At 38.8% G+C, this 27,685-nt stretch overlaps 1 protein-coding gene across 19 annotated transcripts in view; it reads right to left on the bottom strand.

The window, feature by feature from the left end:
- LOC129778600 (uncharacterized) overlaps positions 1–27,685 on the bottom strand; it is a 190,428-nt gene that overhangs the window by 140,185 nt on the left and 22,558 nt on the right. For 9 of the 19 annotated variants that reach the window (XM_055785593.1, XM_055785608.1, XM_055785603.1 and 6 more), the window contains exon 1: positions 3,203–3,445. The exons of 2 other annotated variants lie outside the window; for them this stretch is intronic. The gene's annotated coding sequence lies outside the window, so the exon portion shown is untranslated. Of the gene's footprint in view, positions 1–2,117; positions 2,136–2,392; positions 2,581–2,683; positions 3,042–3,093; positions 3,447–27,685 lie in introns of those variants that run through there. 8 more of the 19 variants (XM_055785611.1, XM_055785612.1, XM_055785594.1 and 5 more) reach the window with 7 other exon arrangements.

Raw genomic sequence — 27,685 nt, 5'->3', positions numbered from 1 at the left:
TTCCGGATTCTAAATGAATCAAGCCTTAATCAACAGTACGAAGGGAAACATCATGAGAAAGGCTGGCTTCGTCTTCTGATTGAAGTTATTTATTAACTTTACTAAAACAGCAACACAATAATGTAATATAGACTACGTTTGTGAGTACTTTATTATGCTTCGATATAACGTACAATTCGATACAACGTACAATTTTGAAAGTGAAATGTACGTTATATCGAAGTTTACCTGTAAACATGAATATTTTTATCAAACAAATTGAATCTCTCTAACCGCTCTACAATTTGTTCTTTGACACCCAACTTCTATCTTTTCTAATTTCTCTGTAATATCGTATTAAACAATTCCTGGTAAATCTTCAACTAAAATCTACCAAAATCACGATTTTTACTTCACTGTACTCGCAATAGCCAATTAACTTTCACTTTAACGTTGATCCATTTAATTCTCTCATGAAATAAGTCATATTTGAAATATAAAAAAAACATTTTTTTTTCGAACTGTAAATAATCGAATCATATATAATCGAGTTCGACCTGTACTTTATTCGCTCCTTTTAGACGGCGAAATTTTGTGAACAAAAATTTAACCAAATTTTTAGGGAAATGTAACGCGTTTGGATGATGCTTCACAATTCCCAATTATTCAATAGTTTGTGTAAAAAATATATAATTTCATCAGAACTATACTTTTTCAGAGTATTAGTCAACGAGAGAAGAGAGAGACTACACTGGTCAGTTTGGTATAGTTTACCAATTTGTAACACTTTTCGTGCACATCGCTTTACCGGAACAGATATCCGCTGAATCTTTTATCTTAATCAGTTGGAAGAACCAAGAAAAAACACTCATCTATCCGACTTTATATTAGCAACAAAAATCCCCACATTTCCGCATGAAAAATTCTAACTATAACAAAACACCAAATGGTAGCAAAAACCTGAAAAATAATATTATGAATTAAACACGAGTGGAAAAACGCGTACGAATACGGTGGTGCATTCGAAGTTTATTCTCTTCTAACCACAAAAAAGTCGAGCGGTAGCGGGACGAGGCAGAAACACGGAGCAATCAAATTATAATCCAACCCACTCTCTGTTGCCGTTGGCATGCTCGATCTCGACCCTGTCTCTCCATCTCTGCATCTGCCCAACACTTTCCACAGCAGCACACGACGACGAGGAGGACGATAACCAAACGCATCCTCCTCATCCCTTGTTTTTTTTATATGTATGTTTGCTTTCTACAATATTCCCATTAAAAGCAATGGTGGTGGTACCCGTTTTAATTTCTGCCATCCTCCGAGCGCCCATTTTCGGTGTCCTGGGCTGAGCGCGCAGCGAACACAGAAAGAAAAAATCTCCCTCGCATTCATCCAGAGTCAAACTCCTCCCGGGCGGGGAGAGGACCAGACCAGGGCCGTAATAGCGTCCCAAAGCAGTGACGAACGACAAAACCGGCAGCGGCTGCGGCACCGTTGATGAGTTGAAATATACACACAACGGCAAACTTGGATTAAATTGGGGTGAAAGGCGGTGTAACGATAGTCGGAATCATACAGGACAGGAAAATGGACTGCAGAGATGGAGCCACACAACAGCAGCAGAAGCAGCAGGTGGAGGAAGTGTCAGCAGAGGATTGTGGGGTGAGTGAACGCGCAAGAAGTAAAACCAGAGCGAAGCCGGAGCGCTTCCATAACCTCTCTAATAACCCAGCCGAATGGGGAAGAGGAACAACAAGACGGCGGCAACGACGACAACGACGACGAAGTTTTGAGCAGCAGCAGCAGCACCATCGCTATCAAGCAATGTACGGAGGTAAAGAAGGAAAAAAACACCCAACTCTGGAGAGTCAGAATGTGTTATGGAAGAATATCGATTTTTCTAAATAGTTCAATATATATTTGCCTTTTCATATCTTACCTTTGTGGGCTTCGATGGATGAAAAGTTTCACAGCGAGATTAGTCTCTGCATGATTGATACAGATCACCATCCGATGGTGGCGTTCCGAAGACAAAGAACCACCACCGCCAGCGACAGCAGCCGGGGCACCCCGGGGATGTCTATTGCACGAAAAAATCCTTATCTTCACCGTTTGTTGTTATATACAAAATATACCATGAAATTGTGATTCCCGATGAGTCACTTGTCACTACTGATAAGCTTAACATATACTTAGCCAGTGTGAAAACACGAGTAAAACGAAAATATAAATCTTTTTCGTTGTACACAAGCACACCATTGGCACACATACGCACTCCCCAAACACCAGCTGTTTGTTTGTTTACACGCACAAGTCGTCACTGGTAACAATGGCAACACGTTCTTCGAGGGATTGTTTTGATATTTTATCCGATAAGCAACACCGAACAGGTACGCGCAATTGTAATAACCTATTTAGACAATCTTTTCCTGGGCCATCCCCACTTGAATGCCCCAATAGGAGAGCTGTCGAACGCGGTCGTTGTCTTCGCGTATTCTACACGGTCTGCCCGCCGTTCGTTTTGTCGCGCTCCCGTGTCTCTTTTCTTTAATCCTCCTTCCTATCCGGCCCAGCACACGGGGACCCGGTCTCTGCTGCGACACAATCGAGCGCACACCGAGAGTAGTCAAAATGGCTGCCTTTTTGGCGTGCGAGAGCACGAAAAAAATGCATCTGAAACATTTAATATGAAGAAATTCACCTTAGAAATATTGTATACACATATTTATTGTGGATACACACATACACAAATATTTGTTTTTTAAGCCTCTCACTTATAGTGTTTTCCGAATAGGTCGCGCGCTTCAGCACACCAACACATCCGCACGCGTGAAGCGCAGAACCTTCCCGAGCAAAACAAGGTCCGAGCGCCGCCGGAGGTGGCCACTCATCAGCAAAAGCGCAAAGAGCGAACCCTCGGGTTGTGTGTATGAGCGTCGCAAAATTTACTCGGAAGGAATCAGATAAAAACACAAAAAGACTCGACATTGGCGCTGGTCTGCGGCGCGGCTAACAAAGAAACACCACCAACAACAACATGGATGATGACGACGACGCGCGACGACGGGCAACGATACTGCCTCAGTATAAATCACATTTTTGTTCCATTACACAATCACCAATCGCTTTTGTTTTCGCTGTTGCTCGCATTTCAACAAAGTGACGCCAATATCCCATTCGGTCCTCATCTATAACATATGCACATCGGGCATTCACTCACGTTACGATCCGATCACACTGTGCACACTGTATTCATCCACGCGCATATTTACTTAGTAAAACTAGCATACTAATCTACACCACTATATTCTAAACACTTCTCAGATCCTTATTATAATCAGATTATCCGGATAGCTATTGGCAAAACAATAGACCACTTATGTATCAAGCCGACGACGCGATACCACGCGCCACTGCCTGATTCGAAACGATTCGACGGCGACGACGGCGAGAGACGAACTGAAGGCAACAACGGTTCATTCAGCTTCACACACAAGATGGACGGTCGGTCTTCTCTCTCTCTCTCCCTCTCTCTGTCTCGCTTGTCTGTTGTTTCTCATTCACTCACTCGCCAAAAACTCAGTGTGCTTATGCTCAGTTTTACTCATCAACCCAATGGGTCAGAGTTGTGTCTCGTATCCCCTGCCTACATCGACACACACACACACGACACCGCCATACCGCCGTCGCCAAACACATTTCTTTCCGTTTCTTTGTCTTTTGTCCCCGCACATCCGCCCCCCGTGCCGTGCCCTGCCCTGCATTCGATGCTCTATTGTGTTCGGTACGCAGAATGTGCCCCGCTAAATCGGATAGTGACACATGGCCTAGGGCAGATGAATGGGTATCGGTGGTTGTCAAAATTAGCGAACTGCATTGTTTTGTTCATTGATTTTTTTTGCTTCCGAATTTGAATCGACACAAATTCTTCCCCATCTCAATATGAATTCAAACAATTAACCCTTTCGTTACGAGCGTCGTCTTAACACTTTGCGGACCGCTCACGAGATTTCTCGTTTTGGCGTTCCTTAATTACGGACTTGTGTGAAATTAGCAGATAAAAGTTGTTGTTGCGTGAAAGTTTCTGTTCAACGTCTTGCTGGATTTAATGAACAATGAATTATTTCTATTGAAATAAATTGATTGTTTATCAAGTAACAACCTTCAAAATCATATTCATGCTCATACAATTGAATCATTCATCTTTCAACATAATTCTTTTGTTTTCTCGATCGTGACAGAGAAGAGTTATAGACTGAAACGTGAGCATGGGTCAATATAGGAAAATATACAGAATTTTGAATAGCAAAAAAAGTTGTTCGTATAGAGTTATCGAAGTTATTTGATAGTGAAATATTTTACCTATCTTTCAGCCACAATTTTATCAATCGAAAAAGGATATGAGACCCAGTTATGACCCTATCTTCAGCAAAATTTCTATTGGTCGGGAAAGTGTCTTAGAAAAGTTATAGCCCAAAACCAATACAACATGTATTAATTAGTTTGAAGAAAATTTAAAAAAGTTATTTGAATGTTTCCAAAACACATTTTTGAGATAATACTCATTGGATAGATAATACTTCTATACATCTTCAGAAAAAATTTCGTTGGCCGGAAAAGAATCTGAGAAAAGGTATGGGCCAAAATGTATACAAGTTGTAGGAGAGAAATTAATAAATTTATCGAAAATGGAAATACAACTTTTTCACACTCGAAAAAAAAAAATAAGGAACAGAGTGCGATGTAGAATTTTTAGGCGATTTTTGAAATGCTTGAAAATCGTGAAATCTCAACAAATGAAGATGGGATATAAATCTCTTTAAAGCATAATTTACATGGATTTACACGAAATATTTTATGTTATTTTTTTTGGATTTACACGGAAATTTGTATTTCGATGTATGTAGATGTAGCGGACAAAAATATCGGGAAGAAATGAGGAATCGATTTCTTTCTGTTTTTTCAAAGATAGTAAATCCAATTAACGTTATCAACTATCTTTCATTTCATTTCTACAACGTTTTTGTGGACCATTCAGTACTGAGATATTATTGTATGAACGATAAATTTTTTGAAAACTCCAATAAATTCTATATACCCAGGAGTTTTTTTTTCACGCGGGGGATAGATTTTTGAGTAATACCATATAGGAGAATTCCTTACCCAGCCAGACCCTTTCCCCCGTACAACTCGTGAACGTTTTGGCCAATAACTTTTCGCATACCCTTTTCGGACCAATGAAAATTTGGCTAAAGAATAATAAAAATATTCTTTATCGAATGAGTACAATCTCGAAAATGTGCTTTCAAATAACTTTTTTCAATTTTCTTTAAAGTAATTTATTTCACCCATACAAGTTGTTCAGGTTTTGGTCTATAACTTTTCTTAGACCCTTTTCCGACCAATGAAAATTTGGCTAAAGATAAATAACAATATTCTTTATTGAATGAGTACTATCTCGAGAATGTGTTTTCGGTCCTTTCAAATAACTTTTTTAAATTTTCTTCAAAATAATTATTTTCTCCCATACAACTTGGCATATAACATTCCTCAGACCCTTTTCCGAATAATAAAATTGTGGCTGGAAGATAGGTAAAATATTTCTCTATCGAATAACTTCGATAACTCTATTCGAACAACTTTTTTGATTTTCAAAATTCTGTATATTTTCCTATATTGACCCACGTTCACGTTTCAATCTATAACTTTCGATTGAATGAATGATTCAATTCTCTATCTAATGAGCATGATTTTGAAGGTTGTTACTTGATAAACAATCAATTTATTTCAACTGAAATAATTCATTATTCATTAAATCCAGCAAGACGTTGAACAGAAACTTGCACGCAACAAAAACTTTTTCACACATAGAGGCGAATGAACTGCAAAGTTTAAAGCCTCTTAAAAACATGCAAGTAAAGCAAGCAACTTCACACAAGCCAAAACGTGCGGTTCCAGCCGTATGTCTTACAGATTTCTTCCCGGTCCTTAAAGTGTTAAAACGACATGAAATTCATACTGCTCTTCGATCACACCAGCGCGATGTGCATACTTTTCGGCGCAGTGCTCCGTACTGGGATAGCACTTCGGCGGAGCACATTGCCGTAATGAAAGGGTTAATCGTCGATGAATCGGAATCAACTTTAGTGTCCTTTAATGCTCAAAGATTACTTATACGGAATGGTGGAAATGTTTGCATCACGAGTACACTTGTGAGTAAATATCCGTGTTACTTACATCCGTCACGTTCACGAGCTTGTTTATTTGATCAGCGCCCCTATCAATAGTTCGTGAACAAAAATGAACGTGGCATTTGAAAGAGCATATTTTACTCTACATGATGTGTGATTTTCAAAACTATGTTATTTTTCGTGTTTGAGTAAATTGAAATTTTTGATGTAGAATTTGAAATATAAAAGTTAAAACAGAAAAACACGTTTTTTCATGGTCACCCTAATGCAACTTAGAAAAAAGCGCTAAATCGATTATTTCATAAGATAGAAAAAAGTTTTGTTCTGCAAAGTTGTTTAAAATAACTGGGGCTACAACATTGTTGAAAGGCGCTATATTGGCTATTTCAAGAGATAGAGAAAAATTTCGTTCTACAAATATGTCTCAAATAATTGGAACTACAACATTGTCGAACTATGTTTACCTCTATCTATAAAAATAAGAAAGTTAGATTTTTTATTTCATCGATAATTTTGGTCACCCTATTTCTGACAACATAAAAACGAGCGCTCTATCATGAGTAACAAACTTTGTCTGAGACAGTTTTTGTCTAGAGGATAACTGTCAAGCTCTAAACGCTAATTTCCACTTAGATGCATCTCCTGGACCATTGTGCATTGGGATACTCGATGCTAATGCTAAGACTAGCATCAGAATTCTCAATGAGTTTAGCATCTTCTCGTGTGAAGCTCTCGCCATTAAGTTGGCCTTAGAGAGCGTCACCGATGCTAATAGCGTCGTAATTTGTTCGGATTCGGCTAGCGTCCTCAAAGTTGTAGAGGGTGGTAAGATCAAACACCCCATCGTTCAAGAAATCGAAGAGCAGCTGAGAGGCATCAATGCGACCCTATGTTGGATTGCGGGTCACACCGGGATCCCAGGGAACGAGGAAGCCGATCGGCTTGCTAACGAAGAGCGGTGAGGCTCCATTATCAATATGGGTAAGGCCCGCATAAGCAGGGCGAACAATTCCATTCTTCTCACTTGGGAGGCTGAATGAAATCGGGAAAGGGACTTGCAGTTCCGTAGAATCGAAGCATCAACCGGCAAATGGAAGGCTAGAGCCAACATGTATGAACAGCGAATCCTCACACGTCTTCATATCGGACATACTTACGTGGTTGACTCATAACTTCCTAGCGAAGAAAGTAGAGCCCCAATATGGGATTCTTCTGGCCATATCCATGTATGACGTTCTTTTCAGATTTATTTGTATTTTGGTGTTTGACCATCGAGAGCTATTCTTAATTTGTCATCATAACTTCCTGCTGCTAATACGTGAAGAAGTCGTAAGGAGATATTGGCAATATCATATTGTCTAGTGAATTATATTGGCTTTCAGGTGGTGTTCCTCGCAATTTCAATAAAGTCAACAAACAAAATGAATGAATAGTTTCCAATTCGTATCCCAACTTGGTTGGAATCGCCCGGCCTAAAGCGAACCAAGTGCGACAGATCACAAACAATTCGCGGTGAGCACCTAAGACTGAGGGCAACAGGATATATAATCAAGTCGCGAGGGAGAACACGGAGAGATTGTGACTCGGTTGCTCGCACTGAAAAATAAATAAAGTCCAAAAACAACATCGCGAGAGAGTGTCGTGTCGTTCGGTCCTCCCTTCGAGTGAGATTCACAGTTTTTGCTACAAATGTAGGGAAATAAAAGCCCACCCGAAATGTAATGAAAACGCTTGTCATTCGTATTTTGCGTTTTCATACGTAGAAATGATATCAAGTGCGATTGACTGGAATCAATACAAATATACAAAAAAAAAGCTCAATGTAATTACAATTGTTCCGTCATTCTACCAGAGTCCATTAACATATCTCTATAGATGCCAAAATTCACCAGCAGAAAGGAACTGAAGTGTCCGGTAAACGAGCATAAACGCTGCTTTCCCTCTCAAGCAAAAATGACGCTGCTGGATGTGTTGAATAATTTCCGACACATTTGGGTTGCATCTCGTTTCGCTACATAAGTGCGCGACTCAAATTAGGGAAACATGTCATGATGGAAATTTATGATTCATTTATTTTAAGTGCCTCCAAGAAAATCCCTGTTATTTTGCTCGCTTCAGCTTTCCCCGAATACAGCGTTTAACGACATAATTTTCTTCGGATAAGTGTATATGTAAATCGACACCTACACATCCCTAAGGGGTGTTTTTTTTCTTCCTCTTCTTGAATACATACATTCAAACAGGTTCAATTCGGTACTAAAATAATTGCTAGCACCGAGGGGCTTTCTTACACGAATTAGATATTCTCCACAGCAGTCAATCGGCCCCTTCCAAGCTACCGGAAAAAAATTTCCTTTCGGTGTGAAAAACCAATAAATCAGCGGTGTGTGCAGTGGTGTAAGGAAGGAAATCCACAGACAAATACATTATTGCGCACATGCGGAATCTCTTGACAGTTTCTCGGCAGCTCGGTACCCACAGCATCGCCCGAATAGGAGACAAAATTGTTGGAAAACTTGTCGGGCTTCGTCGCTTCATTGTTCAGCGCGATGGAAGATTACGCTGCCAGCCATGATTGTATTACTTCCGGGCAGTTGATATTTTTCCGATAAATACGAGGCGGTATGTTGCATAACTCTTAGACAGAGGGAAACTTTTACTTTACTTACTCTTAACGCGTGATTTGATGGTTTGTGATTTTACCTACAAGAAAAAAGAAAGATAAAAATGATTAGGTTTCGAATTGATGATGACGCATGATGACGACGCAACTGTTAATAATCCCATAGAGCTATTGCCAGCAGAAATGCCAGTCTTCATGATTTTTCAGGATTTCCCAGACTTTTTGACACGCTCCCTGATATCCTGAGGAACACTCAATTTTGCCTGATTTTTCAGAAATGATCCTGATTTGTACTGATTTTTGTACTTTTTACTTTATCAAAATGAAAATTATCCGTAGAAATTATACTGGGATCCCTACCCTTCTCCTGATGCTAAGCTGTACCAGACTTTTATATCAATATATATGATCTTTGCAAATCGACTGAATAAGCTTTTCCAGAGTGAAAAAATAACGGGACTAAGTTTGAGGAACAGCATTATCTTGCATGAAGTGTATGTACGAGTAGCCGCAGTTATTAATGAAGAAATACATTGTAATGAGTGTAATGTTACTCAGGAGTTTTTACTTTTTGAATTCAAAGTCAGTATAATGCGATTTCATATAAAGCCTATCCACGTTAAATTTCGGACACCAAGATGATGCCAGTAAAACAAAAATTCACGTAATACAACAAAACCGATTGTTTATTTCAGTAAAATAGACTCATATCTAGAACATGGAAAGCTTTTTCGATGTTAATTACGTTGTCTGTAAAATTCACGAACTTTCTTGGGAACATCCGTACAGTATCCTCAGATGTGCTGGCGGCGGCGCTTTTCCATCTCCTCTTGAAATCATTAATGCCATTCGCTTTCTTCTTAGTTTCGAATAGTTTTCGCTTAATCAGAGCCCAGTACTTCTCCACTGGGCGAAGTTCTAGACAGTTCGGTGGATTTGCTGGTTTTGGCACATATTTGACCTCATGTGCATTATACCATTCCAGGATGGATTTTGCATAGTGACAAGAGGCCAAATCTGGCCAAAATAACGCTGGAGAGTAGTGGCTTCTTATGAATGGTAGTAACCGCTTCTGGAGACATTCCTTCTCGTATACATCTTGGTTGATAGTGCCGGTAGAGACGAAAGATTCGGATTTTCGGCCACAATTGCATATGGCCTGTCAAACCAAGTACTTTTTGGAGAATTTGGACTGCTTCTTGCGGCATTCCTTCGCATTTCAGTATAAAAAGCGAGACCCGGAAGCTGTTTGAAGTCTTCGAGAACATAAGTTTCATCGTCCATTATGGTGCATGAACATTTTTGCAAAAACGGGGTGTAGAGCACCTTAGCACGGCTTTTTGCAGTGACATTTTGCTTATCATCACGATTGGGCACCTTCAGTCCAAGCCTCTGCTTCACTTTTTGTACATATGATTTTGATTTTCCAACCTTTCGAGCCACATTTCTAACTGAAAGGTTGGGATGTTTCTCAATAATGGCAACCAACTTTCGGTCCATCTGTCGGGAGCATACTTTTCAATTTGTTCCGCTTCCAACCTTCCGATCCACAGTTAAGCGCTGGTCAAACGATTTGCACACACTAAACACGGTAGTCTTCGGCAGTTTTAGTTTTTTGGCGAGATCGCGTACCGACAGTGTTGGATCTTGTTGCCGTTCGCGCAAAATGCGTTTGCGTACTTCCACTTGATTCGACGCCATTTTACCAAACTGAAGAATAATGTAAACATGTTGGACATCGAAATAAAGAGTAAGGGTTTCAGCTGTCATGTAAGTGAAATATTTCATAAACTACACTGAAAGAAAACTGTCCAAAATTTAACGTGGACAGGCTTTAACATTTGTTCGTCAGATTCAAAGTAGAATCAATTTTAAACCACGTGAAACCAGGTGAAACCATAGTAAATACAGACCCCGGCCGATTTTAGCACAGTTCTATTTTGGCACATGTGCCAAAATGTGTTGGTAGCCATGATTATTCTGATACCGAAAGAGGTGTGTTTCCTGAGTCGGACATTGTCCCGTAGATGGGCAGCTTCGCGCCCGAAACCGGTCGACACTTAAGGTAATTTTAGTAAAAACAATAAGTGTTTGTCTTGTCTCGCGTCGCGTCTTAGTGAATGTGTTCCCTGAACCAAGATGATAAAGCATGTGTTGTAATGCGCAGTAAGCAGACACCGCTTAAGGGGGTATTCTAGTGTAGAGGTACGAATTTCGGACGTACTTTCGAGCCTCGAAAAAAATAGAACGACGAATATTTTTACTATCTTAAAAAAAAAAAATTTGTGCCATGGCGTACACGATTCTGGTTCCTTCTGGTTCTTTTGGTGCTGCCATATAAATGAAACACAAATTTCTGCATTACATGCATTGCATTCTGCATTACACTGAAGGAAAGGTGTCCGAAATTTAACGTGCACAGGCTTTAACATTTGTTCGTCAGATTCAAAGTAGAATCAATTTTAATGGTGAAACATCTATATCTCGTTGTATTCGTCTCTCCCCGTAGATCAATATAGCGGAGAGAAAAATCGGAAAATTCGGATAATTGAATTCCCATTTGTTCTACAGTTAGCTAAACGTTGTTAGTCCTTTTGATTTTTGTTCGTAAGTGGAAAAGGATTTTCAGACGGAATAACGCATTCCTATATCTTCTATCTATATAAACAAAAATGGAAGGACAAAGGTGTTGGTGTAGCCTAAACCCGAGGAAGGAATGGTCCGATTTGAGCTGTCTTTATTTTGTAATATTCTCTGTATCAAACATGTATTCCATGCAACATGTTATTTCCAAATGCTTGAATAATCTTGAACGAGAATTGTGTCTGAAAATAATGTTATATTATAAGGTCGAATTTTTGTAGAAGTACTAGACAATTTATAGTAAAAGGAAATTGTAATGGGTCAAAGGATAATCAATCAATGAAGAGTTCAGTGATTGGACTCACTAACGTTCACTTAGTAAAAAAACGAGGATGTTTGAAAGTATTCAAATAAAAATATCTATTTTGGGCGGGACGAAGTTCGTCGGGTCAGCTAGTAAAATATATAAACGATCAAAAGATCCCTACAAAAAAAAAAATAGCACCATTAAAAATGTGAGTAAAAACATGTTCTGAAAGGATAAAATTTTTAAGCTGTGTGACGGATGACGAAATAATTAGAATGTAGAATAAATTTAAATATATGTTAGACTGCCTATAAAAATGATGCTTTTGTTTTCTCAAAAATCGGCATGAAATTTCCGAACAACCCAATATGAGCTATCCTGATTTCATCCTGATTTTAATTTTCATTCTTCCTGATCTTTGAAAAAAATAGTTGGCAACTGTGATTGCCAGTAACAGCAATTCAATTTGCTGTGAAATTTATAGAGCAAAGTAAAATTTCCATCATTTCGCTGGTTCGGTACGACGGCTGAACCGCGGCTATGTGTGACCTCTGAGCGAGAGGGCATTCAAGCGGTAGGAAATAAGCCTTCGTTCTCTCCAACGCTCGAAAAAAAGGTCCCCTCACCCAATCCAATCGCCGGCGGCCCAACCGTCGCTTCCACGTTTTTTCTTTCTTTCCATCGCTAACTTTTTTAATTCATTCCGCTTTTGTGTCAGTCTCAGAAAATATGAGAAAATTATATATTTCGTTATACTTGTTTTTTTTTTCTTTCTTTCACTCTCTCCCTGTTTCTCTCTGGCTTCCTCTCCAGCACCGAGACACTCTTTGTTGGCCGACTGCTCGCGCTGACGTCGTTGCGTTTCCCGGCGGTTCAAAATCGCGAAGAGGGAAAAGATCAACTCACGGCAATCATAGGCACTGATTGAAGGTGTGCCGGCCAGAACCAGGCGGCGGTGCAACCAGTGCGATGTACTTCTGGCTTCGGCCCGATATCTGCAGTCTCCGACATGTACGAAATGCACATCCTCGACGCAAGATTGCGAAGAAAACGCTTCTTAATCTTTCTAGCAAATGAGAAGCTACGTGTTTCTTTGCTTTCCTGTCTGTGTGTTCAGCGCGCTGCTTCGCCGAGAAGTAATTTATTTTATTTTGCCATCGTGAGTGATTTTATTTACCGCCTACCGTCTTATTCCCTACCAAACGACCCACTCACTCAGTCCACACGCTCGTTCGAAGAAGATCGGATCAACGCACCCAACCGTTTAGGTCCAGCGATTAGCGCGAAAGGTTGATGAAGTCGAAGCGGCGGAAAAGCTCAAACAATTTCCGCCGAATTGTGTGCTGGCTTGCTCGCTTGCCTTTCCGTCGCTAGCCTTCCCCCCAACTTTACTGAGTCCGCCGGTTCGTATCCAGTTTCGATCTATTTTAGAAATGTGGCGAAAATTTGCGCGAGATTAACCGCGATTATATCCACGCACTAGTTGTTGCAGTTTAAAGGTGTGATTTGGATCATTCTGAATTATTGAAAAACGAGCAATTTCAACCGCATTCGACACCAAAAACGGCAAGAGTTAATCAAACGGTTCGCGTTTCCGCCGCTGTGTTATAATTACAACTCATGTCGGCTCCATTCCAGTTTCATGATTTGTCACTGGTTTTCATACTGTCCACATAAGCAGTGAGTACAAGTTGCGATTCAAATTGTCGTTTGTACATTGATCCACATATAGAGCAGATTATCACGAGCGTTGGAAAACAGATAAAATAAAGGAATATCGATCGCAAAAGATCTTGAGATAAGCGCAGCGAACAACCACAAATATCTTTAAAGCGTTCTTAAAAGCCTGGACGCCAATAACGTGCATGTGGAACCGGAAGGAAGTCATCCGTTTTGGGTTGTTACTCGATGGTTTAACGGCTCTACTGATCACAGCTGAACAGATTACACTGAGAGATTAAGAAGAAACGATCAGAATTTATCAGAAAAGGCCTCCTCCAAACCCTAAGATCCACCGACCCATCGTTTTTTGACCATGCCTATTTTTGCTTGACTCTTTCGTAAGTTATCCACTTCCATCACTGCTCATTAGGGTGCCATGAATATATGGGAAAAAAATCCACCCTGAAATTTCAAAAGGCTACCCTATACAAAATGTTTACCACCTCGAAAAAACACCTACGCAGAATATCAGCTCAATCGGACTGAAGGGAGAGTGGCACAAAGCGATCGAAGTTTGAGTTTTTTGAAAATCGAAAAATCACCCAAGGGGAGTAAAGGAAATCGGGGTTTTCGAAAACAAATTTTTAATGCCAAATGTCCTCAAATTGCATGAAACTTCGAGATCTAGTGTCATCTAAAAAAAAAACATTTTTGTCAAAAATCGACGCACTGGGTTTTTTTTTCTACGAAGCGAAACGTATGGTTTCAAGTGTCAATAAAAATAGTTATCTCGATTTTTCATTCGGAACTTGTTGCGAAATGTTGATTTGCACGATAATATACCCTATGCAAAACATTAGCTCATTTGAACTTCATTTGCAGACGTTAAAATTTTAGTTTTTTGGAAACAGAAAAATCACCGGAAATTGGGGTTTTTAAATTTGTTTATGCCAAATGTCTTAAAATTGCATGGAGCATCGAGATTTACAGTTATCTCAAAAATTTTTTTTTTATATCGACTTTTCAGACGGAAAAACGACCAAGGGTCAAAAAAAATTTTTTTGACGATTTTTTTTTTCGAGACAACAGTAATCTCGACGAGTAATGCAATTTTAAGACATTTGGCACCAACAATTTTTTTGAAAACCCCGATTTTCGGTGGTCTTTCGTTTTCCAAAAAAACTCAAATTTTTACGTCTGTGACACTAATAAATGAAGTTCGAATGAGCTAATATTTTGCAAAGGGTATATTATCGTGCAAATCAACATTTCGCAGCAAGTTCCGAATGAAAAATCGAGATAACTATTTTTATTGGTACCCAAAACCTTACGTTTCGTTTCGTATTCCAAAAAAAGTCCCAGAGTGTCGATTTTTGACAAAAAAAAAATTTTCGAGATGACACTAGATCTCGACGTTTCATGTAACTTTAAGACTTCATTTTTTTTTCGAAAACCCCGATTTCCGGTGTTATTCGATTAATTTCAAACAATTACCTGAATTTGGATTTTTTTTCGATCTTAGCGGATCGAAACATATCTTACATGATGGTCACACCAATCGCCGATTATTTTTGCTACACTTTCGCTAATTAGTCAAAAATTTTTTTGACGATTTTTTTTAACAGTAATCTCGACGAGTAATGCAATTTTAAGACATTTGGCACCAACAATTTTTTTTGAAAACCCCGATTTTCGGTGGTCTTTCGTTTTCCAAAAAAACTCAAATTTTTACGTCTGTGACACTAATAAATGAAGTTCGAATGAGCTAATATTTTGCAAAGGGTATATTATCGTGCAAATCAACATTTCGCAGCAAGTTCCGAATGAAAAATCGAGATAACTATTTTTATTGGTACCCAAAACCTTACGTTTCGTTTCGTATTCCAAAAAAAGTCCCAGAGTGTCGATTTTTGACAAAAATTTTTTTTTCGAGATGACACTAGATCTCGACGTTTCATGTAATTTTAAGACTTCATTTTTTTTTCGAAAGCCCCGATTTCCGGTGCTATTCGATTAATTTCAAACAATTATCTGAATTTGGATTTTTTTTCGATCTTAGCGGATCGAAACATATCTTACATGATGGTCACACAAATCGTCGATTATTTTTGCTACACTTTCGCTAATTAGTCGGCTATCTAAATCCTAAACAGATTGACAAAACCAAAATTGTTCACTATTGGTCGTTGCAGTATCAATGCCATAAACGCTATTCAGATTTACAGCCAACTGGCCGACGTTTCCGACATTATTGTAGGGAAACTGTAGTTAAGGCTTATTGTGTCAGTTTTCATAACTTTCACGAATACATTTTTTCTTATCTTTGTAGATATTTTTATTGTAAAACTATAAACAAAACGACTTGAACACACAGTTTACAAATACCCCATAGATACACTAAATACGAGTGTTAAGAAACCCAAACAATTTCTTCGTCTAGGCAACTTTTCTTCTCAAAACATGATCAACTCACGGGTTTAACAGGAAAATATGAGGTGTTAAATAAAAATCTAAAAACTGAACATATAAGAAAAGAACCAAAGATTTCGAACGCATATAACTCGACCATTTATTGATAGATCGCAAAGATGTTTGGATCAATGGAAAATATTTCTACGCATCCATCACAATGAAGAAAATTATATTTTTTGCTACAAACAATGGGATAATTGTTAAATGTCAAGCACTGTCTAAACGCGTTAGGTCAGTGATTTTCAACCGGTGGGGAATTTGGTAATTAAAAGGGGGGAATTGTGCAAGGGAGTATTGCACATTTACTTCTCTTTGAAGATGACAATGATTAGCAAAAATTGCCACAAATGCTTTATTGGATACGCTAAGATTTGCGATCCTCGGCAAACATTCCCAAACATGAAATGTAATGTTCAATTGAACAACTTCGCAATGTTTGAAAGACTTTCGTCAGTGAATGGTGATGGAGCAGACGACGAAACAGTACAGAAGACCATAAAAAGAAAATTGTACAACATGTGTGAAGACTTTTCACAACAAGTTAAGCTTGAAAAATATTTTCCTCATATCCAAAGAACAAATTTGGACATGGTGAGAAATGCCTTCCGACTGGCAGTGACGAAAGCTTCGGATCAATTTCAGAACAAAATCATCGATTCTTATCCTGATATGTGGAATAAGCGTTGCGAGTGTTGTTGTCTTTTGCGTAGAATTTATGTGAATCTGGAATTCTTACAATGCTGCTGATAGGAACAAACCACCGTGACAGGATATCGAATACATGAGGTGTGCTCATCGACAAAGTTCTCAAGAATTACGATTTTTTTTGGAAATCGTTCAGGCGCAGGTGCCATACGGACTTGCCAAACTTGATATACTTTTTTTTGTAATCAGATACAAGTATAAAATCAAGTTTGTTGCGAATATAACTTCAAAACCGTTTGTATTCTTACATAACTGTTATGCTACAGACTTTCTTACAAAATAATGATTGGGGTGAAGCACTGGGATTAATTTTCGTAAAGGGGGGAATTGAGCAAAACAGGTTGAAAACCACTGCGCTAGGTGATGTTTTGATTGGCCGAATTTTGCTACTCAAATTGTACCGGCTAAAAGGTTGGTCGCTCCTTCACAATTTTAGTAACAGTAAAATATACTTTAGTTTATTTTTATTTTATTCATCAATATATACTTGCAGAGTAAGAACTTCTCCTTTATAAATTCTGCAATTCATCCATATATCAATACCACTCCGAGAACAATCATCGTTATTCACCGTGCATATCAATCTATCCAAGAGAAATGAGAAAAATTAGAAAAAGAAGCCACCACATCAATATTGGTTCGTTCTAGTTAGCCTCACATTCATAATCCATCAGTCGTCCAGCAGAAAATCAGTCGTTGTCGGCGTCCAAAATGACCTTTCTCAAGGCCTAGAGTTCAGGTTAAGTTTTCCAAATTGGCCTTCAATAGAGGCGAATGAACTGACAAAGTTTAAAGCCACTATAATACATAACTCTCTCTTTCTTTCTTTCACTCGCACCAACCAGCGAGCAGACAGCATTCTTTTTAATGTTCATATCACAAACAAGGCTGTGGTGGATACAAAGGAAGATCACACTGTTTAGTTTGTGAAGAGCAGCGAAACTTTGCGTGGCATGCCTCACTCCTGTGTGAAAATAATGACTACCAGCTGCGAAGCGATCACTCATTTTCTATCTGTGACGTAATTTAACTAGTTTCACTTTTCACTGCACTACATATACGTAGCCATTTTTTTCGAATTTTCAATTTTATTTTAAATACTCTCCAAAGGTATTCTATCATTCTAATTTGGGTGGAAGCAAACACAACGATATACGGAAGACTCAAATCTGATCAGCCGTTCTTATGTGATGATGTGTTATACGTACGTGGGAAAATCTTTGTCTTATATATGTAAGATTGCATTTTTCAACCAGCGAGCAGAGATTTTCCTCGACACGAAATCGCTTCGGACGGAGAGTTGTGAATGAAAGATGTAAATTTTTTAAATTTTTGTTCGAGGTGTAGACAAGATTAAAAATGTATTTCGTGTTGGTTTTCATACCGTTAGATGAGACGCGTTTTTTTTATTTTATACGTTGTAGATGGTGGTGGTGGTACAAGTAGAGAATCGTTTAGCCGCGATCAATCAGATCATTCAAAAATCGAGCATTTTTGAGTTCAAAGTGACGTTAAAATGGAGTGCATTTTATTTTATGTGTCATCATAAAATACGAGACATCCATTTTGAACTCCAAAACGTGTTTATTACGGGGGAGTTCTATGCACATAATTTATTCGTTGTGACTGATTTTTTTAAATACGCTACAGCGGTCAAGCCGCTACTAACTCCAACATACTCTTGGCGAGCTCTTTTATAGTTGATTGATTTCTTATATAGAGTCTTTAAACTACAATATTTATTCACCTCAAGCCTTTAGAAAAGGCCTATTAGAACGCTTGAAATTTCATAATTATTCAATTGTTTATCTCATGAAGAATATATAAAAATATATAATATATTCCGGTTAGACGTCAAATTTTTTAATTTTTTCTGAGATTGTCTACCTGTCCTATGAACAGTTTGAACAGGCGGGTGAGACGCCACTGGCTCATATCAGTCAACGTGGACCGTTAGGATACAGCAGGGTTGCCACATATACAGAATCTTCTGTATGTTACAGATTTTTCGCCAAATTTCGGATACAGAATTACAGATTTTCAGAACAGAAACAGAATTTGCAGATTTTTCTCAATCAAATTTGACAGAACGAGAAAAGTTTCTGTAGTTGAATCTGTCATAGCCATAACTCAACATGATGAACTAGTAGAGCGCATGAGAAACAATAACTTTGCTGTTATAGGAGATGAATCTACCGACCCAAGCAATCATGTAAAACTCTGGCCCTTGTGGTCAGGATAATGGATAAAGGATCTTTGTCTGCAAAGATGTTTTTTATACTCTTATTAAGGTTGATCGTGCTGATCCTGTTACCCTTTACGCGGTATTATTGAGCAATTTGTCAAGATAACAACTCAGCAATGCGATTGTTCAAGAAGGAGGGTACCGATATGATCGATATTAAATGTACATACATTTCACTATTTGGCGTTGTGCACTAGCTATGCCTGTGAAAAGTTTTCAGCATACGTAGAACAACTTAAGCATGACATATACAGTTATTTGTCAAACAGCCCGAAACTTTCTACTGAATTTAAGACCATACAGGAAATCGTTGACCTTAAGCTGTTGAAGATTCTTCATTCATCAGTAACGTGATGGCTTTTGTTGGATGCAGTTGTTAAGCGAAATCTTAAGCGATTTGAAGAACCTAAACTAATCTTTTCGTTTCAAGATAAGTAAGCCCATCGTATATTGACTTACAGTAGAACCCCGATTATCCGCGAGCGGATGATCCGCTTTTATTTTGTGGTGTACACGACTTTACATATAGTTAGTTTAATGATTTATGTGTTAATAAAACATAGTTTTCATGCTTTCATGCTTAGTCCATTATCACATTATCCGCGATTTTCGTTATTCGTGGTGACCAACCCAGATCATTTCGCCCAAAAATACAGATATACAGATTTTTTTTTCAGAAAATTTTACAGAATTAAATGTGGCAACCCTGGGATACAGATACAGATATTTGTGATATTTGGAAATTCGTGTGATGTGTCCTCCGTCGTCTCCGATGGTGAGATCCTATGAACCTTCCCCGATGTGAAGATCTATTCCGATTGCTGGGACTGCGGACATGGCAGCAGAGAAGGTGCTTCAGAAAATGAATTGGTACCACAGACAACGACGGCTGCTATAGAGAAGGGCTCAGTTCCCACTCAGTCACTTTTGTTTTTTTTTAAATCTGACTACAGTTGATGCTTACTGTTATCTCATTTACTTGTATTACTTCATATTAGTGATGAAATGGATAGTAGATCGGCCGGATACCGGATACCGGATAGTCGGCAAGTTTCAAGGCCGGATAGCCGGACATTCGGCTCTTTATTTGCGAATACGAAACTGGGAGAAACTGCATGTGTGCATGAAGCAAATAAAGAATTATATTTTAGAGACAAATGAACACATTTTTACATAAAAATATTGAACGATCATTAAATTTTCCGTATGAAATGAATATCCTTTAATAAAGTATCAAGTTTTCTGCAAGGAATCTTGAACAAATTTTTACTGATAAGGATTTTTTTTTATGATATTTTTGTGGATATATTGAAATAATTTTAATACTGGTCGAGTAAGCGCATATACTATGAATTCAAAGAAGGCCAAGAACATCAATCAGTTGTTTTCAAGGAAGTTATTTCAACTACTTAGGAGAAGATCCAAATTACCTTATTGCAACCTGTTTGTTTAAGTTCAAGTTCAAGTTCAAGTCAGACTATTTAGGAGTTCTTGAAACGCAAACAGCCCGGCAGAAAATCTTTTTAGAGTATATAAAATATCTTGCGATGAATCTTCTCAGATTTTCAGAGCATTTACGAGCCATTCCGTAATCAAACCTTATTTCTCATTATGTATGAATATTGTAATGAGCTGTTTTGTTAGGATTTATCTTGTTTTAATGAGAAATTATTGATTTTTTTTTCTAATATCCGGTATCAGGCGGGATAGTAAGTCACTATCTGGTATCTGGACGGATAGCAAATGTTGGCCGGACAGGCCGGATATCGGATAGTGACCGAATATCCGTTTCATCTCTACTTTATAGGTTTGTTTATATATAAGGGGCTTATAATGAAAGGGGTGTAAGTGATTTGATCGATTTCTCTTCACTGACTTTCTCTTTTGATCATAACTCAATTGCAAACAATTTCCCAGCTTATTTGACAATGTCAGAATCCCAATTATCTTGTTTCTGTAGCCAATTCAAATTGGCACATTTTTGTGCGCTGAGTTATTCACAAAAGAAAAAAGTTGAAAAAAAGAAATCGATCAAGTCACTTACACCCCTTGCATTCTAAGCCCCTCATATGTTGTTTGTAAACCATGCAAAAAGCTGTGGGTTTTTTGGTTCGCTTTTCTGGATTTTCCTCATCATATTTCATATTTCGTATTTCATTAAGGTGGGACCCCGATCTGGAAAAACAAAAAAATCGGATTTTTGTTTTTTGCATTTGTCCTAAAAGCATTTTTCGTTATTCGATTTCGTTTGAAAGTTACAGCCAAAAGTATGAAGACACCTCAAGGAATGTAGTATATAAATCGTGTTTTTCTCGAAACCATGTTTTTTTCAACTGGTGGTATCGATATCTCAGGATCTACTCGACCGATTCAGCTGAAATATTTTATGAGCATGTTAAAATGAATTATCTTAATCACATAACCATTTTTGATATCTCATTTTTTCGATTTTTTACGAGCTTCTAAACGGCGATTTTTTATGAAAAATAACTCATTTTTAACAAAAATTGCAGCCAATTTGGCAATTTTTCCAATTTTCAAAACCCCTATGTAACGCTCTAGGTATTGTCCTAAAGTTTCAAAATATTCATTGGGATTCATTGTACAACCCGTTGCTTTAGAATCGATACAACCAGCAAGGTACCGGCTTTCAGACAGTATCTACAATGTCAACAATGTAATAATAATTATTCGTGCACTCAAAAAATGGATAATACATCTTCAAATATACCTTAAAGAATAAACAAAATACTTGTACACTGCACTTTATTCCTAACATCCGAAAAAAATCCAGAAAGTTAATTATTCTTCGACCTTCCAGACAGGGGTCCCCCCTTAAACCAACAATGAGTCTTATGAATGAGAACAAATTAGCAGCACATCATCGAATAAGAAGATATCGGAAAATGGGTCGTCGAATGATTTATTGTTAAGGTATCCACAATTTGCTTGAGCGATGGACGAAATGTGTAGAATCGATTCACAGTATCGGTAATACTCGTAACTAGGTGCAGATTTTGGTTGTCTTCCAGGTGAACTAGCCAGATGAAATCGTTAATGATTGACGTCGAAGATTCTCAACTTTGATATTGTGAACCAAGTCAGTGTTATCAGATTCGTTCAACAAACATCATGTGACTGAAGAATGAACGTCTGGAAATCGAATGACATGATTTCTATGATGCCAAATACTGAGTAGAAATGACGCATGTTTTAAAACATTGGTAGGACCGGGTTCATTGAAGAAAATGATATGACATGTGTGAGCTTTCCTTAGCACCCTCCTGACTAGAAATATGGGACAAATATTAGAACAATAAAACACATTATCGTCATTTTCGCACAATGCTAGCGGCAATCGTTTTATCGTTCCTCTAGTTTACAATAACGTAAACTATTAAATCTCTTCTTCACAGAATGATATACAGCTCAGGACGCTATCATGTATGAACGATTTCAGGTTATCATTCTCAATTATTCACAGGAATTGAGTCCAAAGTTTCTGGAAGAAACTAGAAACCGACTAGGTTGGCTTGGCGTATGGGGAAAATGTTATCAATCCCTACCCAATGTGTTTTCATATCTATCAAATCCAAATAAGGCGAGAAAAAGCTCGCCCCTTAGTCGGGTAGAATTGTTGACAGTGCCGGTAACGAAACCGGTGAGTCTTGCCAAGGCGGAGGAATGGTGTTATATATTTTCTTTGTTATTCAAATGAAAACATGCTTTCTTGGAAGAATTTATGAGTGTGAAGCGGGAAGATGGTGAACCCGAAACAAGTCCAAGTAATACACCGTATTCAAGGTTTTGCTCCCTTCCAATCAGCCAGCCGAGGTGTATGTGTGTGAGCGCGGGGCAATGGTTGGGGGGAGTGTTATGGATTGCGCTCTGCATAAGTAGCTCCCCAGGTCTGATTGGACCAAGCCAACCTGCAGCGTTGAGGCGCGTGAGGTGGGGAAAGAAGTTTTCCTACATAGCTCCTCCGATATGTATAGGACAGCAAGCACCGACAGCGACGACGACACATCTTGTCAGAGCGCTAAAAGACGGAGGAAAATTAATCGATTTTTAGGGAGCTCTCGCCATTCGTCGGAGCGTAGATGAACGATTTAGCCGATATCTTCCTGGCTCATTGCAAGCACGGCCATTGCCACCGCACCGCACCTACGCCGTCGGATCGATACGTGACGTACATAAATTAAATTTATTACTTACTAATTTTACGGAGCCTTGCTCGAGCAGTCGCGAAATGATTACGAAAGCGGATCGGTCGCTGGACCAGTGACAACCAATCGCATCACCGAGATATGGATGGCGAGAATGGGAGCAAGTGCTGCGCGGCTCGTAATGGAAAATCTACCAGCAGGTTTCAGCTATATGCATAATTAAAAGAGGCTTTGTCCTGTGCGGGGGGCCATCTTTTTGCGTACCAACGTGAACTGGATGACGAGAAGATGGATGGGAAGAGGCACAGGGACCGGGCTGGCTTTAGTAAAATGTCGATTCCGATGACCAGTGGTAGGTCCCTTCGCTTTGGCCACTGTCGAATGCGGGCACATAGATATCGAATTCCGACAGGCATTTACATTTATACAGCCCGGTAGCGTTGCAGATATGCAACGCATCTATAATCCACCAGTGATGTTAGATCTGCCAGGGTGTAAACGGTGTTTTCCCTAGTACGCGAGTAAAAGAGATAGGGTAATTTTTGTGTAATATAGACTTTGGTGGGATTTTCCCACAAAATATCTGTAAACCCTTCCGATACAGCAATATCTAATAATGCGGAAGAGAACTTCCCTTTTTGTGTGCGATATATGTGTAAATGGAAATGATTTGTGTCCTCATAAAATCATCTTGCTCGTCGATTGCATTTACAGTCCAAACGAGGACATGAACTTCTCAAAAAACACCGCAAGGGATTCCTTCGGAAGTTTTTCTTACTGTTAGGCAAGGCGCAAATTGCATATAGCGCGAGTAACTTGGCGCGATATAGCGCCTGTTTTTGTGGCTAATGGAAACAGATAGAACGGCGCAAATTGGCCAGATGACGCGAGATTGTGGAGCGCTCGTGAGACACGACTCGCGCGACGCTGTGGCTGAACCACAGTTTCTCGTGCTGGTCATGCCGGTTGTGGTAGTTGTGTTGGTGAACAATCATATAGCGCCGTGGGTTTGACACTGTATGGCTGACCAGTACAGCCAGGGTGATTGTGTTAGTAAATAAATATATCGCAAAACTCTGTGTTAATCAGTCATTGTATGCGAGTGGCATGTTATTTACACCAAACTGCGACTCAATATGCGCTCCACCACGCTACGTTTGTGGCACGTATGAGTCGTGTTGGTAGTCTCGCGTTCGCTTACGAGCGCTATACGCTTCTCAATTTGCGCCTAGCCTTACGTAGAATGGCTATGGTATGCGGTATGGAAAGGCAGCAAAGTTGATATCAGAAAAAAAATTATCCTCATCCATCGTACGAGTTCACCAGCCAACGTTCAAACTCCACCCATTAGTAGTTTTCCCGCATGAACTCGAGCTTGCATGTTTTCGGTCGAGTTCGCATTTACCCATGGAAGCTGCCGGAACAAAAAAAAAGTCACCTTTTTTCTCCTCCCACCCTGTGCTGGCTCCCTGTTTGTCGCTGGGTGACATTTTTCACATATCGGGAAAACCGATCCAGTTGCAACGAGAGTTGTAGGCAGTCGGGCACAAAACAAAGAGACCGGTGGACGCATTAGTCCCCATAATTCCATGGACCAAATCGACCGATGCCGACCGAGTACACCGATTCGGCAATACTATAGTCCTCTCGTGTCGTCGTTGGCGTTGTTGTCCTCGCAATCGAGATGCATTGCCGAAAAGGCTGCTCAAGCGCTGGTTGGTGGTGGGCAAACGATGGTCTTCTTGTCCCGCGAGACCACTGCAGGAATTGCATTCCGAGCATACCCCGTTTCCAGTCTCTCTCCCTCGCGCACACAGACAGACACACACACACACACACACTCTGTTTCCTTCGACCAGGCATAACTGGTCCCTGACATGCGATGGTTCTCTGCCCAAGCCGGCATCTGTGGGATGCCTTGTGCAATTGTTTAATGAAATATAAAATTAGAAACACGGGAAAATTTATTGACTAGCAAGAGCGGATCGATACTGCTGGTGCTACATCGTTGGCGACCGGGAACCATGGAATGAGTGGATATGAACAGGTTCGCAGATTTTTTTGTTTCAGATGTAGCGAAAAGTATGATTAGGAGGTGGGATAGTGTTCCGAAAAAAAATACATGAAAGAGAATAGTATGTTAATCAACCAAATAGCCATCGGTGGGTTCGCTGTTTTAACCGCTATCTAACAAGCTGGCAAAGCAATCTCTGCCGATGGGAGTGGGAAGCACGAAAAAAAAACTTGATTTATCAACATGGACAGGGGAACTAAAGGGTGGACGGCTGTCATTCATCCCGTGCACAATTCTCACACGTGACATTTTTATATGAGGATTGACTTGCTTCGTTAGTGGCATCATAGCAGGACAATGTACGCTGAATGTTATGTGCGAAAAAATACACACACTCACATACGCAAAATTCTGTGAAATCGCTACGTGTATGAACGAATAATGCGGATGACAGATTGAAACCAATCGAATCGGGCTGCAGGGTAACGAAGATTGATAAGGAATGGCTTCCGCTACTTACAATGGCCTTCGGAAAGTTGTACATGAACCTGTGACCTTTAGTATAGTAGGTAGATTACACACTCACTATTCTGTTGGAGACATGTATGTACGGACATTCAACTCGGCTAGGGTGATTTTTCCTAATTTTTGACTCTGAAGACTTTACTTGGAAAATTAAAGCGTTATTGTAAGGTTCTAATTCATTGCTTTATTGGATCCCTTCTCCATAACCGAATGTCCGCAATTTGCTCTCGCCACCAATCATAAGGTTTTGGGTAACGGTGGTGCCGAATTCTTTCGATACTTTTACCCACCGTTTCCTCAAAATCAGCTCGTTCTGCAACAACTTAGGTGTTTTACGAAATCTGGCCTTCGCATACCCTAAAACTTCTCAATCGGGCCTTCTTCCTCCTTACTTTTTCAAGATGACCAACCGTGATGTGGCAACGTGAACTCTTGCTCAGCAACTGCATACGGAGGTGATAGACGATCGTATTGGATGAAAAAAATCCTTTTACACGTATGTTCGAATTTTAACAACGACAGAGTTATATAACTTTCTTTTTGTTTCGGAATCTGATTCCTCAAACTGCCTCTACATTACAAAGTACGCTACGGAAGACGATTCTGTTGCTTTCATTTGAAAGATGAGAAAATTTAGTACAGGATATAGTAGTGGAACATCCAAATTGGTGTATTTTAATAACATTTTGGAAATGAAAAACTAAAAAGTTAGTAATATTTAATGTGTTATTATTAATTTCATCCTTATTTTATTAATTTTGTTGATAACCAAGTTGTTTTGCAAGCAAGTTGTGCATAACTAGCTCACCCGGCAAAGTCGCCAAGAATGGATTTTTTGTTATCAATACCTTCAAACATTCACGATTTCCTACTAAGCGAACGTTAATTGATCCAATCGCAGAACTATTCATTGATTATTCTTCTAATTGACCCTACCCTATTGACTACGCTTTCCCTTTCCTTTTACTATAAATTCCTAGTACTTCTACCAAAACTCATTATAATCTACAATTATTTTCAGACACAATTCTCGTTGAAAATTCTTCAGTTTCTTGCAAATACCATGTTTCTTCGTTACATGGAATACATGTTCAATACTGCAAATATTATTAAAATAAACAGCTCAAATCGGACTATTCCTTTCTCGCGTTTTGCGCTTTTTTTGGGTACAATTCCAAGTTGACGTTCAGGCTGAGAGAAAGAGAGGTTTGCTCCAGGCACACAAATATTTCAAAACCCTTTGAAAAGTGCTTTTATTTGTTCATTTCACCATTCAGCACATGAAAAAAAATAAAAGGAGAGCATAAATGTGAACCTCTCACCTTTTCGTGACGGGGCCGTGTATGTGGCAAAGTATTCGGGTTAATCCGAGCTTATTTGCAGTGTGTCTCTTGTTTCGCTCTCTCATATTGCTATTGTATATAAATTAAACACAAACTCGCCTCTCGCTTAGGTGAATGATGTACAGCGCAGGCTCGATTATATACAATTTCTGATTTCTTTTCACTGTATATAATAGAAGCCTGTATATAATTGAGTTAGAATTTTTTTTTATTCGTTTTTTTTGCATGTATATTCCTTTTTTTTGAAAATAAAAGAGAAATTTGATTTTTGATGCATCCCCTTAAAGTCAGAAAATACCTTTCTAACATGAAAAACATAAATTTATCCAGATTCTCTCAGGAGGAGATAGACGATCGTATTGGATGAAAAAAATCCTTTTACACGTATGTTCGAATTTTAACAATGACAGAGTTATATAACTTTCTTTTTGTTTCGGAATCTGATTCCTCAAACTGCCTCTACATTACAAAGTACGCTACGGAAGACGATTCTGTTGCTTTCATTTGAAAGATGAGAAAATTTTGTACAGGATATAGTAGTGGAACATCTAAATTAGTGCATTTTAATAACATTTTGGAAGTGAAAAACTAAAAAGTTAGTAATATTCAATGTGTTATTATTAATTTCATCCTTATTTTTTTTTGTTAAACTAGATTGTTTCTATCATTTAAATTGAAGCTCTCTAACCGCTCTACGATTTGTTCTCTGACAACTAACTTCTATCTTTTTTAATTTCGTTGCAATATCGATATGAACAATTCCTGGTGAAAATTCAAGCAAAATCTTCAAAAATCACGATTTTTACCCCACTGTACATGAATAAGCCACTTATATTACACCTTAACGTTGAAAGGTTACATTTCTTC

The sequence above is a fragment of the Toxorhynchites rutilus genome, chromosome 3 (assembly GCF_029784135.1).
Source record: "Toxorhynchites rutilus septentrionalis strain SRP chromosome 3, ASM2978413v1, whole genome shotgun sequence".
Taxonomy (NCBI): Eukaryota; Metazoa; Arthropoda; class Insecta; order Diptera; family Culicidae; genus Toxorhynchites; species Toxorhynchites rutilus.
This window is presented reverse-complemented; position numbering and strand designations above follow the sequence as displayed.